Source organism: Vanacampus margaritifer, chromosome 14, assembly GCF_051991255.1.
Source record: "Vanacampus margaritifer isolate UIUO_Vmar chromosome 14, RoL_Vmar_1.0, whole genome shotgun sequence".
NCBI classification, from domain to species: domain Eukaryota; kingdom Metazoa; phylum Chordata; class Actinopteri; order Syngnathiformes; family Syngnathidae; genus Vanacampus; species Vanacampus margaritifer.
In genome coordinates this window covers 4915589-4931664 of record NC_135445.1, presented here as the reverse complement: position 1 = coordinate 4931664, position 16076 = coordinate 4915589, and the positions used below count along the sequence as shown (strand labels likewise).

At 41.8% G+C, this 16076-nt stretch overlaps 8 non-coding genes across 8 annotated transcripts; 5 read left to right on the top strand and 3 right to left on the bottom strand.

Annotated features, from left to right (window-relative positions):
* Window positions 1-3467: 3467 nt before the first annotated feature.
* trnas-cga (transfer RNA serine (anticodon CGA)) lies at window positions 3468-3549 on the top strand. Its single transcript has one exon. It is a non-coding gene; the product is annotated as a tRNA-Ser (tRNA).
* Window positions 3550-3952: 403 nt separating this feature from the next.
* On the top strand, window positions 3953-4034 carry trnas-cga (transfer RNA serine (anticodon CGA)). Its single transcript has one exon. It is a non-coding gene; the product is annotated as a tRNA-Ser (tRNA).
* A 533-nt stretch (window positions 4035-4567) lies between these two features.
* On the top strand, window positions 4568-4649 carry trnas-cga (transfer RNA serine (anticodon CGA)). The gene has a single exon. It is a non-coding gene; the product is annotated as a tRNA-Ser (tRNA).
* Window positions 4650-5315: 666 nt separating this feature from the next.
* Window positions 5316-5397, bottom strand: trnas-cga (transfer RNA serine (anticodon CGA)). The gene has a single exon. It is a non-coding gene; the product is annotated as a tRNA-Ser (tRNA).
* Window positions 5398-5981: 584 nt separating this feature from the next.
* trnas-cga (transfer RNA serine (anticodon CGA)) lies at window positions 5982-6063 on the bottom strand. The gene has a single exon. It is a non-coding gene; the product is annotated as a tRNA-Ser (tRNA).
* Window positions 6064-6501: 438 nt separating this feature from the next.
* On the bottom strand, window positions 6502-6583 carry trnas-cga (transfer RNA serine (anticodon CGA)). The gene has a single exon. It is a non-coding gene; the product is annotated as a tRNA-Ser (tRNA).
* A 645-nt stretch (window positions 6584-7228) lies between these two features.
* On the top strand, window positions 7229-7310 carry trnas-cga (transfer RNA serine (anticodon CGA)). The gene has a single exon. It is a non-coding gene; the product is annotated as a tRNA-Ser (tRNA).
* Window positions 7311-8913: 1603 nt separating this feature from the next.
* Window positions 8914-8995, top strand: trnas-cga (transfer RNA serine (anticodon CGA)). The gene has a single exon. It is a non-coding gene; the product is annotated as a tRNA-Ser (tRNA).
* Window positions 8996-16076: the final 7081 nt, after the last annotated feature.

The window sequence follows — 16076 nt, the reverse complement described above, 5'->3', positions numbered from 1 at the left end:
ATCTAAGTACACATTAGGATATCTTTGTAAATATACATGTACATAACAGAAAACTTGCAATAAATTTAAAATACTAAATCTTTGCTTGCTTTTGTCTGTTCTTTCAGGTAAAATGTCCGTCACATGCTTTGATCAAAATATCCCAACGACAGCACACTTTTCACCTTTTTTATTTATTTATTTTTTACCTATTTATTCTACCCCAGCCCCTCTACTGCGGGGTGTTTGTGTTTGTTACCCTGCCAAGAGGTAGAGGTAGCCACTTCGAAAGGGAGACCGAGAACCAAACTTCCATCAGGTACACATTTTCTCACAGGTAAAGCATGTATAAAATGTTTGTTAGCAAAACATAACAGCTAGCCTGCTAGCTAACATCAACATTTGTTGGCAAAACATAACAGCTAGCCTGCTAGCTAACATCAACATTTGTTGGCAAAACATAACAGCTAGCCTGCTAGCTAACATCAACATTTGTTAGCAAAACATAATAGCTAGCCTGCTAGCTAACATCAAAATTTGTTGGCAAAACATAACAGCTAGCCTGCTAGCTAACATCAACACTGGCGCATGCTATCACTGTAAAAATCCATTAATTAGCCAAATCTCAGTGTCAATTCTCCCGCTCTATCTTTCAATCACGGTTCAGCGTTCCTCATGCTACCTTTCGACTGATATTTCACACATTTCGACTACGACAGTAGAGAAGAAAAAATCATTTAAGACCATTTTCACGTTTTTGTTTTAAGGGTTGCTCATTAGCATAGGTGGGTCGTACCGTCTCTCGTCTCTTCCCGTTGTTGCCAAAAATATGTGGGCAAAGGGACGAGAGACAGAAGTGGCCATCTTTGCAGTGGCGGAAGTACGTGACATCACGGTGAAAAGGCCTATGAGCAATATGATATACTGGTTAACAGCTGGGAAGTTTACTGTCACTTAGCCCTAAATGTAACGCAGATCTTAAATTAGACTGGGAAAATTTGCCATCCGTCTCCCCTTCCCCCATCCCGTGACCCTTGCAGCGTCTCCGCCCCGCTCCGATTTGTCTTCCGCTGTCTCCAGCCATGGCTCGGCCTCTTCATCTCTTTTACTCCTCATGATCCTGTTCTCAATCCCTCCGAGCGCCCCTCCACTCTCTCTCCTGCACCCCAAACGGCCCAAACACACTGACCCAGACTCCCGGCGCTCCTTTGAAGTGAGCGATGTGACCCCGGCGCTCCAGATGCCCCGACACCGCCAGTCTTATCCTCTCCGAGAGCCGCCGGCACGGCCCACAGAGGAGAGCCGGTCATTAACCCCGAACAACCTCCGCCTCCCCTCCAATGCTTAAACACATGATGTATTGCAACTACCCCCCCCCCCCACCACCACCACCCCAACTCCACCCTCGATTCACCCAAACATGCATGTGTGGGCGAGGGCCGATGATGCAATAAGCTCTTTAAACATTTAAAGAACGGGTCAGCTTTTCAAAGGGAGGAGCTGGAACCTTTGGCCACGGCTTCAGTTATCACGGTCAGCGCTTGAAAGTCTGCTGATACGTCAAAAAAGAAACAAATGGTTGGATAACAAATGAGCGGCCTGGAAGATGGATGAAACTCCGGTCCAGGTACACTGCCGGTTTATTTGGATAATGAGCGTCTATCTTTACCTGGCGTGAAAAGGAATAGATAGGATTGAGAAAATAAACCGCGAAATGAACATGATGAAATGTGCTCGGGGTACTCAAAATATTTTGAAACCTTGGACCAAAGATTCCTAATAATGTTCCTTTTTGGTAAGCCAGACTTGAGACGTTTCAGAGAAATGATGAGTCATGGCCTCAGTCGGCCTCCAATGAGAGAAGCTAAACAAATCAAAGAGCGGGTGCCGTCGTATGACAAAGTAGAAGAGTGCAAGAACAAGAGCATTCCTTGGGCTAGAAAAACGAGGGAGGGGGATTACGTTATTAAGATGTACTGAAACACGGATCACCGCAGATGGATGAGCTCCCAGCACAAAGAGCTTCTTTTTTTTTTTCTTTTTTTTTCAAAGAATCAAATCCATCTCATCCAAAACATCTGCTTCCATTGTTAAACTGTTGCATCTTTGCTTAGCTCAGGGGTCTGCAACCGGCGGCTCGGGAGCCACGTGTGGCTCTTTAGCCCCTCTGCTGTGGATCCCCGTGGATCTCTAAAAAAAAATTATAGAAATTAATGTTTCTACTAATTTCTACTTTCTGTTAAAAAACATATTTATTTATAAATAAATATGTTTTTTTAACATATTTATTTATAAATATGTTAAAAAAATATTATATATTTTTTAACATATTTATTTAGTTTTTTAGAGAAAATATTTTAAATTAATTAATGATTTAGATAAAAATAAATGATTAAATATTCCAGAAAAAATGTCAGTCCAAATTTGTAAGTTGTCAGAAAAAGAGAGACCAACAGAATTTGTTTTAATGAACTAAAAATGTCCAAAAAGGAAGAGAGGAAAAACTGAAAAATACCCCAAAATGTCCATAAAATACCCCCAAAATGTCAGACAGTTAAATAATAAAGGCAGAAAAAGTTCCAAAAGTAATCATAAAGTGTCCAAAAACTAAAGAAGAAATCCGAAAATGACTACAAAATATAGACACAAAAAAGTCTGAAAATTCCCCAAAAAACGAAAAATGTAGAAGAAAATGAATGTGTGCGTATTGGATGCTGCTCTCAAATTTTTGTGTTCTGCTGCAGCTCTATTTAGCTCTTGGGGCCTCAGTCAGTACATTAAACTAACACACTGTGTCCTTCATCGCAATCTTCAAATGTTGTGCGGCTCATCACAAACCGTATGAACGGTCCACGTTGGAGGGTTCGGAATAACCTTTAAGAGACGATCTTTCCTGAGTCGATATAAAGATTTGTAATAAAAACGTTTTTTTTTAAAAGTCAGGCCTCAATCGACGAGGTATCAAGAAGGCAAATGCTAATATCGTTTTAAAACTGTTTCTGGCCTATTCCCAGGCCGTGTGTTTGATTCCTGGCTCGGAGCTTGCAGTGGACCGGCTATGGGGTCGTTCTGGAATGGTCCCTCCATCAGATAACGCATTTTCTGGTTCGTGTAAAGACGTCCGCCATATCAACAGAGACATGCATCAACGTAATGGGAACGCTGCATCTGCACTGGGGCAGCCGCTCTTGGCTTCGCCAGCTGGCGGACACGAGATCTGGGACGGGAGCGCTGAAATGGAAGCAAAGAGCTTTCCATCTCCCACGTTCAGTCTTTCAGCACCACTCCTGGCCAGAATCCTAAGGGACCAGGGGGGCGTTAAGGAGGGGGGGAGGGCGAGCAGGGAGCGTCCTCTGGTAGAATCAGACAAGGATGATACAATGATGATAGGGTGAGAACCAAAACCCTAAACTAGGTTCCAAACTATTCGGCATATGGGTTTTATGGCATTTTTGTGAAAATGACCAGATTCGAGGCTTTGTCAGAAAGCTGCGATGGCCGAGTGGTTAAGGCGTTGGGCTCGAAATCCAATGGGGTTTTCCTGCGCAGGTTCGAACCCTGCTCGCAGCGTCAAAACTCTCCCATGAATGATTGCTTTGCTTTGAAGTTTGTAGGGCAAAAGATTGTCAATCAGAGTATTTTGAAATGATTGCATAAAAACAGTCACCTCAACTTTAGCGGTTACTGTTGAACTTCCACTTCCAATGACGGAAACATTGACGGACGCTCATTATGCTGAGCAAATGACGGATTGACGGGTTCGGCTTGAAACATTGATGGACTGACAATGACGGAAGGGTGTCCCGACTGTTGACGATTGGCGAAAGATGGACGCTCAAAATTCAGTGGCGCGCCCACCTCTGATAACTGTTTAACATCTTGGCTCCAAATCGCCTTTAGAATTTTAAGATTTCTTCAACTGCCTAGATTATATTTATAGCAGCATTAGTGGGAACCACAAAGGTAAGTGTCAGCTGCGATGGCCGAGAGGTTAAGGCGTTGGATTCGAAATCCAATGGGGTTTTCCCGCGCAGGTTCGAACCCTGCTCGCAGCGTCGAAACTCTTACAGGAGTATTCGAGTCTGGAGGTTGTAAAAACCATCACTAAAAATTTAGTGGTCACTATTGAACTTAAGAACTATTAGAAGAATATATAAGAATTTACTGCAACACGCATCTGAAGCACAACAAGGTCTAAAGTGGGCGTGTCTAGTTTGTCTACAATTCCTATATGTGGAACTTCCACTTGACGTCCGAGGTAATTAACACAGGTGGGCGTTCCCTCAATAATGACGGGCATCGCGCGCACACACATACAAAAAAAAAAAAAAAAATTTAAAAAAAAGGGAGAACAATGATGATGACATGTCAAATGATCAATACTGAGCTCTCCTCGAAAAAAAATAAAAATAAAATAATGACGGGCATCCATTTTTTTTTTGAGGAAGGACGAGAAACTTTGAAAACTGACAAACTCATATTGACGGAAAGGGGGGTTTTCGTCCATCACTGTAGCTGTCAATCCGTTGCGGGTTTCAAAACGGCCTAGACTGTAACAGCATAGTGGGAACGGCAACAGTAAAGGGCAGCTGCGATGGCCGAGAGGTTAAGTCGTTGGACTCGAAATCCAATGGGAGCTTCCCGCGCAGGTTCGAACCCTGCTCGCAGCGTCAAAACTCTTACACGAGCAATCATGTTCCTGTGAAAGAAATCTGAAATTGCTCCTTGAAAAGAGTCACTCAATCCCTCACATGCAACTTCTGATCAAATGTACTTAAAGTAGTACTAAGGAACTTTTCAGCCCTTAATAAATTATTTTCATAACTCATCTGATGAAACACGGACTTAAAACTAGTTGAACGGTACCTTTGCCATGGCCTGAGGGGATCTGTATCATTTTTACAGGCACGAAGCAACTTTGAGGAGGATGCTGGGAACGCTGCTAAACAAAAAAACTACAAACCATTGGCCCGGATTTCACTCGCTGGTGCGGGCTCAAACGACGCAATGCGCTTGTCCTCATAGGAAATGTGGTCTTCCTTCAGATATAACAATACCACTTGTGTCCATATGGTGCCGCCAGAATCAACAAAAATTAACAGTTCCTTAGTGTTGCTTTAATTTAAATAATAGAGTAAATTTTGCAGAGGGAGTAAATGGTCATTATTTTTTTTATTAAGGTTGAAAAGTTCCTTAGTGCTACTTTAAGACCTACCTAAAGTACATTTCATCCAAGTTGGATGTGCCCTGCACTCAGATTTCTTTCACAGTTCATGTAGCCTACAGTCGAACTCTGCTCAGGCAAGACATCATGATTGCTCATGTAAGAGTTTTGACGCTGCGAGCAGGGTTCGAACCTGCGCGGGAAGCTCCCATTGGATTTCGAGTCCAACGCCTTAACCTCTCGGCCATCGCAGCTGTCACTTGGTGCTGTCGTTCCCACTATGCTGTTATGGTTTAGGCCGTTTTGAGAATTACATTTTAAAAGGATGTGAGTCAAGATGTTGACTGAATTTTGAGCGTCCGTCATTCGCCAATCGTCAACGGCCGGGAAATCCTTCCGTCATCGTCAGTCCATCAATATTTCAAGCCGAACAGTCAATCGGACGGAACGACAACTGCATTGATGGACGAAAAAAAACCTTCAGTCAATATAAGTTTGTCAATTTTAAAGTTTCTCGTCAAACCTCAAACAAAATGGATGCCTGTCTCTGAATTGTTGTGATCACAATTTTAGTGACTGTTTTTAGGCAACAATTTCAAATCACTCCGATTTGACAATCTTTTGCACTTCAACCTTCAGACCAATATGATGACTCATGAAAGAGTTTTGATTTTTTTTTGAGTTTTTGGGAGACTTGAGATTCCTAGCACGTTAGCTTAGCTTGCTACATTTCTCTGGTATGTAAATGGTTGAGTGTAGTTAGCTTCATTTAAAGTAGAAAACTCAGTTTTCCAAGCATCTTGCTAAATACTATCCAATGCTAATAATAAATTTAACACGCTGCGAGCAGGGTTCGAACCTGCGCGGGACAACCCCATTGGATTTCGAATCCAACGCCTTAACCTCTCGGCCATCGCAGCTGTCACTTGATGTTGCTGTTATAGTCTAGGCAGTTTTGAAAATTACATTTGAAAAGGATTTGAGTCAAGATGTTAATTATCAGAGCGTCACTGAATTTTGAGCGGGAAATCCTTCCGCCATCGTCAGTCCATCAATATTTCAAGCCGAACAGTCAATCTGATGGATTGACAACTACATTGATGGACGAAAAAAACCCTTGAGTCAATATAAATTTGTCAATTTTTAAAGTTTCTCGTCAACCCTTAAACAAAATGGATGCCCGTCTGTGAATTGTTGCGCTTCAGATACGCGTGTTGCAGTAAATATAGTTCTTAAAGTTTAACAGTGACCACAATTTTTGTGACTGTTTTTAAGCAACAATTTCAAAACACTCTGATTTGACAATCTTTTGCACTTCAACCTTCAGACCAATTTGATGACTCATGTAATAGTTTGGACGCTGCGAGCAGGGTTCGAACCTGCGCGGGACAACCCCATTGGATTTCGAATCCAACGCCTTAACCTCTCGGCCATCGCAGCTGACACTTGCTTTTGCCAAAAACGTTAAATAACGTTTCGTAAAATCCTATGGAGGAGTGCCAAAGACGTTAAAAGACGTTTTTTTCAAAACAGGTGAAACTAACCATTTTCTATTGTTGATTACTCAAAAACGGAATAAGGTAGAAACAAACTTTTTTTTTCTGATGGAAGATGAGAGTCCAATCTTGTTTTGGCAGTATGTGTGTTTCCATAGTCCAAACACATAATTTTCTATGGACCTTGAAAGATCAGTCAAAATGCTTAAAATCGGCTGGCACCCACGGCATCCCTTTTCTGAAAACGTCTGGCAGTCAAAGAGTTAAATATAGTCTCGGCAGTTTTATTCTAAAAGGGATTTGAGCCAAGATGTTAATTACATTGATGGACAAAAAAAAAAAAAAATCTTCCGTCAATGCTGATTTTTGTCAATTTTCAAAGTTTCTCGTCATTCCTCAAACAAAATGGATTCTCCTCAAAGTTGCTTAGTGCCTGTAAAAATGATACAGAGCCCGTCAGGCCTTTGCAAACGTACCATTCAACTAGTTTTAAGTCGATGTTTCATCAGAAGAGTTATGAAGATATTTTATGAAGGTTGAAAAAATCCTTAGTGCCACTTTAACTTAAGTACATTTGGCAAAGCTATAAGCTGTGATGGCCGAGAGGTTAAGGCGTTGGACTCGAAATCCAATGGGATCTTCCCGCGCAGGTTCGAACCCTGCTCGCAGCGTTGTTATTTAAGGACAGTACCCTAAACCGGGCTCACATGGCTCGATTGTTAAAATTGTTAGCAAAATTCCAAACACTGAACTGTCATGGATTGTCTGATTGCTTGAAAATATTTGATCGCACAGACTAAGAACCGACCAAATGATCTGTCATTTGACATAAATTGTATTAAAAATCTTGGCTCAGATTTCTTTTTGAAATGAATTGCTTTGGCAAAGCAGTAATCCCTGATGGTTTAGCTGCAACTGTTTAAACGCTAAAGCAAATTCTGCAGGGATCAACGCTAAGTCGAAGGTAGTTCTGTCGATTTGCACTGAGATACTTTTTTTTTTTTTCCCCCAGTAAGAGAATATTGCAAAACCAAGCGTGAATCGGGGGGCAAATCAGTTTTCCGTAATTTATGGGAAGTCTTCATGAAAGGAAATTTATGACAGCGTAAGCCATTTGGCTCGGGTGAAATATTGTTCTGTACCAATCTGATCCAATTTAATGCAAAAATGCGCCTTCATCACTTATTCACTGACATCTTAGTGCTTAGTGCGGATCAGAGCGCACATTATTCAGGATTCGATTTTTTGACACAAAAAAAAATCAGTTTCTCTATCAGGGATCCTGTTTTCAGCTTCAGTCTTTCATAGCAGCGATTAATCCAGAAAAAAAAAAAAAAGTCAGATCACGTTTGAATAAATGGCTAAATAATTCCATCCATCTTCGTCGGGCAGCATTTGCGCACTGGAACGTCACGTCAGTATTTCAATGTCAACGTTGAAACGCATCATTAGAGCTGATAAGACACCATGAGCAGGCTCCGACCCAGTTCTGTGGGAATTACAGGTACAAACGGCGGAGAAAACGACCCTCCCGCACATCCACCTAGGCTAGACCTTTGCTCCATATGGAACACATTTAGACTTCGTGTCAGCCGTGTGAGATGTGAAGGACCGGGCTGCTTTCTTTCAGTTTAAAGATCTCGACCTGCTTCGTCCATGGGAAGATCCCGACAGTGTCGAGTGTATGCGTGCCGGCACGTTTTCACGGTATGGAATGCAGACCCGCGGAACTTGAACGCTTCGCGGAAGTTGGACGAGGAAAATGAAGTTAATAGAAAACTGCAATAAAGGTCAATATGTCATAAAGGGATTTGTAGGGTACGCATTCACCTACTAATTTTCGCTGATCTTACATCTTTTTTTATGTGAATTTTTACTGCTCTTATGGTGTGTGGTAAACTTGAAATGACCTAAACAAATTCTGTTGTAGTCTGACCTGTGAGGCTTGAAAAAGGAGAAAAAAAGGCTAGCTAGGCTAGGCTAGGCTAAGCTAGGCTAGGCTAGGCTAAGCTAACAGTTGTCTTATCTGTGGCTTCTGGTCATTTCTGGATTAGCTACGGTTCCATTTCACAATTTCGGTGTCTGTAGCTTGGGCTAACACAGTGTTTACCAGCATAAACATTAAACGTGTTTAACATTTATCTAAGGGAAGGTTCAAATGTTTTGTGATGACTTCTTTAGTCGTTTGTTTTTGTACATAAACATTTTAGTTTGACTGGCGTCGTTACTGGCATCTTAATTGCACAGATGTGTAAACTACTCTAATTGTTGACAGCTGCGATGGCCGAGAGGTTAAGGCGTTGGATTCGAAATCCAATGGGATCTTCCCGCGCAGGTTCGAACCCTGCTCGCAGCGTGTTAAATTTATTATTAGCATTGGATAGTATTTAGCAAGATGCTTGGAAAACGGAGTTTTCTACTTTAAATGAAGCTAACTACGCTGAACCAGTCACATACCAGAGAAATGTAGCAAGCTAAGCTAACGTGCTAGGAATCTCAAGTCTCCCAATTGGCAACTTGAGTCAAGTCATGTGACTTGGGCAGTATCAATGGGATACGTTAGCCGCAACTCAGGGGGACTCGACTCGATGGGGGTTTTCTGTCACTACTGTCGGATCAATACCTCGCCTGCTGAGGGATTGAACCCGAGGGTCGAGGTGCAACAAGCCCACGTGGTCCCACTGCACCTTCGGAGACGGCGTGCCAACCCCGGCGGGTCAATACGTCTCGAGGCAGCGGTATGGGGCCATCACATTGGGGAAAGACTACGTTGACTTTTCATGCGTGGCGCTTAGAACAGCAAGACAATTACGAACGATGCTGTTGAGGAGGTTTGCACCGTTTTCACATTAAACCGATTGATCCAGATAAGATAGGCTTTAATTTAATTTAATGTTGTGTGATTACAGAGAAGAATAAAAATAATTACACTGTATAGAATTAGATGTATTAATTGAAAAAATACTGATCCATGAGCCATGAAACGCCAGGCCTAAAAATGAGTCACATTAATGATGGAAAAAGTTTTTGTATCACAAAAACCTGGCATTTGAACAGGGGTGTGTTGACTTTTTTATATCGACCATATATCATCGCAATAATATTCGCTCGCAGGACAAAAACAAGGCAACATAAGTACTGGATCAATACCAGCGATCCTCAAGAGGCGCTGCGAGCCGTTTGCGGTAACGTATCGATCTGCCTAAAATGCGAGGTGTCCGCATGATGTTCTGAGAGGCTCGGCGGACCCACGCGATTCTCCCGCCCGCCACCCGCACCCCCCCCCCGCTTCCGCCTCCTCGCCGGTATAACACCGCCTTTGCCCTTTGCGCGGAGCCTCCACAGAGGTCCACGTGTGACTTGATGCCATCGATAAAAGTCAAAACATCATCGGAGGTGGGCTTGTGCCGCTAACCGCGTGGCTATTGGGGCCCTAAGAAATGAGGCAACCGGGCCCCAGAGGAAATAAACACTCGATATCTATCTCACCGGTGACTTTTCTCGGATCCGCAGCCATTCATGTTACTGACTTTAAAGCAAGGGTGGACAAACTCGTGTGCCTTTTTTTTTTTTTATGTCAGATGAGCCAAGTTATTTGTATACAAGTAAATTAATAATAATAATTAAAATGGTACCTCACCATGTCTACAACTAACAGCGCTGGCTAAACTTAGCCCAAAATTCAAAGATGTTAGTCTCAGTAAAGACTTTAACAATGCTTTGTTGTACGGCTGCAACTAATGATCATTTTATAAATCTATTAATCTGCCCATTGTTTTCGATTAATTGCAAAAATAAATAAATAAATGATATTCCTTTATTTAAAACAGGGCATTAATTCAAATTGACAGTATAGAAAATACACCCCAAAAAATTTATGATTCAGCTACTGGCTTGGTCTGTAAAATGTAAGTTGTCGATTGATTTCATAACCGATTAGTTGTTGGTTAATTGATTAATTGTTGCATCTCTACTTCCCTGACACGAATTACTGTTTTTTTTTGTGTGTGTTTGTTTTGTTTTACCAGTTGTTTTTGGTGCCATCTTGTGGCATGTTAAGGCATTACAAAAATAGCATAAAAATACTCACCAGGAAATAAAACAATTTAATTATAAAAACTGGCTAAATTAACTCAACACATATTACCGGACGCTTGATAATCTAAATGCTCGGTTGGCCGAGATGTAGTGGAGCGCAGAAGAAGTGCATGGCAAAAAAAAAAAAAAGTGGACCGAGGCACTGCTGTGTAAACATAAATAAATGTGATTTGATTTAGTAAAAAAAAAAAAAGATAGTTGCGCTGTAACAAAAAGTTGTGAATTGCCAAGCGTTATGCGTCCGTAAATCAGCTGTTCTGTTTTTATCTTATCGCTGACAGCTTGTTTGGTTTTTGTAACGACTTTTTATCTACGCTTGTGGAAAAGGTCACACTTTTATGCGTGTGCGTGTCCGTTGTGTGCGTGTGTGTGTGTGTGTGAGGCTGTCTGTTGGGAAAGGCTCAAGTGATATAATGCTGGTGGTCTCTTTCTGTCTCACAGTCGGGCTCTTGGTCTGCTTATACAAGATGAAGCATCAAAATCACAGAATATTTGACCTAGAGATGAATTTAAAAAGAATGAGCAGTTTGCGCATCGGGATTAATTCATTGTGGCTCCTGACCACTAGGGGGCAGCGATATCTGTTTTACCTCAGTTACATCGTACAAAATCTTTTGATGTTTGTGGAAATGAGCTCTATGCTGAAGTAGATTTGATTAACATCTTGCCAATTTGACTGAGTTCCGGTATTGTGTTGAGCTGTCGGAAGCAAAAGTCATCCAAGGTAAAGCAAACGCTGAAAGTTGACAGATGACGGTAACAGTGGAAGAAACCCCGTGGCTCCGTATCTTAACAGTGCGCCCTATCAAGATGGATGAGCCTGAAAGGACACAGCCACGACTTGAGCCGGCTGATATGGCAACGGACAGACACCAGCCTTGATAATCGGGTCTGTGGATGCGAGACGGGACACCGACGACGTCTGGATTGGAGCATTTTCCACCCCTTCCGATCAGTTAGAAAAATCCCGACTGTCGTTTGTCTCTAAGAAATTGTCCCTAAAAAAAAATTATTTTGCTGATTTTTAATTTTTTTTTTGTTAATCGTAAATGTTAAAACGGTTCCAATATTTACGATGAGTTGACAGAATTGCAAAGTGGAATTTAACAATAGCCGATCAGGAAGCTCGCTGAAGCAGATGTTGTTTCGTTCCAGACACTATTGTAGTTACCAGATAAGCTAACAGCTAGCTTAGCTTCTTGTATTTCTTCGTTTACTACTATTACTACTAGTCTACAGTAAACACTTGTCCTTTTTTTCTCCTCGTCATGTGTGGAGAAACAGGTGGTCGGCTCGGGTCACGTGATATATACTCAGACTCAAGTCGTCAATTTTAGGATTTGAGACTTGCTTGGCTAAAACGTATGAAAGACTTGGCTTTTACTCATTATTCACGAGACTCGACTTGACCTACTCGAACTACGAGCTAAGAATGACAACACGCGAAGAGAAAGGACACAACTGTGACATCTAACTTCATCCATCGCTATAAAACTTAGTGTGAAGTTAAGCTAGCTTCCTAAAGCTAGCTTAACGTCACAGGTTTGCTAACAGATAGCTAGACGTATATATTAACTAAGCTTCAGGTCAGTTATGTGTTTACTTGAGAGGCTAGAAAAGAGATAATACAGTGGCTGGTTTGGGAATATTAAAAAAACTACGATTATGAATGTGTTTGTGCAACTAACTAACACAAATACAGACGCTGAGTGCAAAGTGGCTAATGCGCCACTTGACTCCACTGGACTTGCTTGTAACTTAACCCTGGAGAACTCACGGGGTCAAATTTGGCCCCTATGAATTCTGCTACTCAAATAAAGACCTTTTTTTTTTTTTTTACAAATTTAACTTCAAAAGTCCAGAGTGCCACTTCTGACCCCTGCATGGGGCTATCTAGTGGATGAATATTGCACTTACATGAGCCAGAGTGGTGGTGACAAGATGGCTAAAATGCAACAAATAAAACAAAAAAATGATATTGTTCAATGTAGCTGTGTATTTGATTGATTATTTTCTTAAATTATAAATAGTTTACTGACAGTTTTTGTTATTCTGATTTTTCGAAATGATACCCCTAAATCCCAAAAGGGTCAAATTTCGCCCTAATCCTAAATTAGGGAATAAAGGGTTCAAATTGAAAACATATATATATATTTTGGTGTTCAGTGAACTTTTTAGCAGTCATTTAATGTATAATTCATAATTTTCCAAAGACGAAAAGGGTTCTTGGGTTCTCCAGGGTTAAATATTAAGCCTCGAGACCGAGTTACACATATGTGACTATGTCTCTCTCATTTTTAGTTACGATGCTAAAAATGAGCATGTGTAACGCAAACTCCTTCCGCTCCTGATCTGCCCCCCTTGGTGCGCTTCATTCGGACCGGTATTTTCAACTTTCAAGGTCTCCATACGCTATCGCTACAGACTCTCCCATGAAATTCATAGCTCTGTGTACTTTTTTGCTAGCATTGTTTACACATTCTTTTTGTTCCGTGGATTTAGACTAGACCGTAGGTAACCCACTTCTGCTGTGTTTAGGCTGTCATGGAGAGAACAACTCAGCCCGGCTTTGGCCCCCGAATGTAGCTGAGATGGATGAGTGTGTGACAGGACTCTCCCTTTACTGACTCAGTGTGAGGCTTACGTTGGGTCACGCATTGTGTGTGTGTGTGTGTGCGCGCTTACTGGCTGTATAAACTCACACAGAGAGGACCCTAAGCCTGGGGGAGATAAAGACCTCTCGGGAAAATGTAAACACTCCCTGAAGAGGCGCGTCGGGCAGCTGCAGTCGCGCACACACACGCGCGTTTAGAGAAATGCAAACCCAAGGTCAAGGTTAAGCGCTAACGCTCTTTCAACTCTTTCACTTTCCCTCTTGACCTTTCCGTCGCGCTCCGAGGTTTTGGGGTGCCGAAATAAAAAAAAAAAAAAGCGCAGGAACCGCCCGTACTGTACACGTCGCTGTCACACGGCTGATTTAGGAGCGCTTTGATTCGAGAGCCCCCTAAGTGCAGTCGGCGGAGAGAGCGACAGCGAGGAATTACTCCAAAAAGTCCAAGGATTTAAAAGTGGGGGTGAGCGGCGGGTTCGGCGGTAATTCAGGAGATGAATCGGCTGATGGAACCAGAGATGAAGAGGGGGCAGCACTGGCAGTGTAAAATTGTTTTATGGGAAGGCGTATCGAGTTTGTCAGTTTGTCTTGGGCGAGTGGAGAACAGACTAAATATTCCCGTAGGTGTGAATGTGAGTGGGAATTGTTGTGCGCTGTGATTGGCTGGTGGCAAGTAGAGGGTTTTCCCCACCTCACTTGCCAAAATTCCGTTGGGGTTAACTGAAAATGCTAAATTGTTGATTGGTGTGATATTTTAACAAACAACAAAGAATAAATAAATAAATAAATAAATAAATAAATTGATATTACAAAAAACAATAAAAGATTTGCAATACATTAGGGGTGTCAAAATAAGTGCGTTCATTCTGAGTTAATTTAAATTTCCTTTAACGCCACATTTTTTTTTTTTTTACGCGCGATTAATGACCGACCCCTTTCTTGGAAAGCCTGTACTGGAGGAATTCCAGTCGCAACGCAGCGGACACGTCCACGTCAAAATTTAGCAGTAATAAATGCACTAATAATGCATACGTTTGTGGAGACTGGGGTCAAGTTGCATTTTCCAATTTTAAAAATGTGCAGAATTTACAGAAGTTACTTCATGTTAAAGATGAGATAGCTCTTAATATGAAAAGAAAAATGAGCCGAGCTGTCACCAATGTCTTACAAATGCAATTGTGCCATCTAGTGGCAGAAAAATGGGCAACACAAATCAATATCGCAATCATAATATGAAGTCATATTTGATTAGTTTAACGTTTTTTTTTTCACTTTTAAGTATGAAAACTTTATTGTATATTTAGAACAGATATGAAATTTGTGATTAATCAAAAGTTACTACGGAAGTCATCTGATTAATTAATCGCCTGACATCCATAGTATACATAAATGTTTTGGTCTTAGAGGTTAGACATACACTGAAAAAAAAAACTACAGAAGTTGCTTAATGAGGAAAACGCTTAACGTCCATAAAATCCAAAATATCGGGGCGGCCGTTCTAATCATTTTAGAGGTTGTAGTGGGCATAAGTGGAGATGTTCATAGTTTTTATGAGAGACTGATTGCAATTTTGTGACATTTAAGCACCGGTAGGCTCTTTTTCTATACATTGCGTCTATGGAGAGGAAAAAGCTTAACGTCCATAAAATCTAAAATATTGGATTCACCTTTTTATGGGTTTAACTTGAGGTCCCAGAACCACTACAATAAGGCACAAGCAACTGTCACTAAGCTGACACCTTCGACATCTTATTCATGTGCGCCATTACCCGGGTGATGTTTATGTACACAGAGGGAAAACACACTTAACAAGTACTTAACAAAGTACCTTTGGCTCAAGTAAGAGTGCGGTGAAAAACGGAGCGGGCTGGCAGGGGTGGCGGCTAATCTTTGCTGGAGTCCATCTTTATTATCTCGCTCGAAGTGGATCCCGAGGTAAAAATACCCGCAGCCTGCTTCTCATCAAGGCGATGCTCTTATCTGACATTGCTGATACATTTGGGACGAGCGAGTTTGTATACAAGCCGTAGCTCAGCTGAGAAGGGCAAATCATTCAAGGCCTTTATCGTTCCATCGGACTACGATTAAATAAAAAAAAAGAAAAGTGGGTCAGGGCCGATTATATCAAGTGAAAAGGCGCAACAGATATCAGAGGAACAAGAGGGAAATGTTTTCTGTTTTTAAGAGCGACAAGGTGAGAAATTGCAGCTTACAGGCTACAGTGGTTCCACTCTACTGAGCTATTGATTTTGGTTGCCGTTTTTCCCTCACGTCGCGGACACTTTGTGGCCTTTGGTGGCGCTTTTTTGCTCCCCCCCCCCCCCGAGACGCGGCGTGAGAGGAATGGAATGGAAATGCGCTGTGGATCGTTGAAGGGGGAACACCTCAAGAGATGGCCGTCGGTGTTTTTAAAACGGAGACAATGGTCCTCGGGCCGTGTCCCAACGCTGCTCGGGGATGCAAACACTCGCTCCGAGTCAGTCGAGTGTAAAGAGAAAGAAACTGGAGCTGAAAGGACTGTGGGGGGGGGGGGGGGGGGCAATAAAAAGTATGCAAGTGCACCTTGTACTTCCACAAAGTCATTTAAGTGTGGCTGAAATACTAGCAGTTGACATATCAAGAATTTTAAAGTAGCAAAATGGACACAAAAAATACGCTGCTTCTCATATTTAAAATCAATACAACGGTGTTTTGAGATACAAGTTTAAATGGTTCTATAATAACGGTC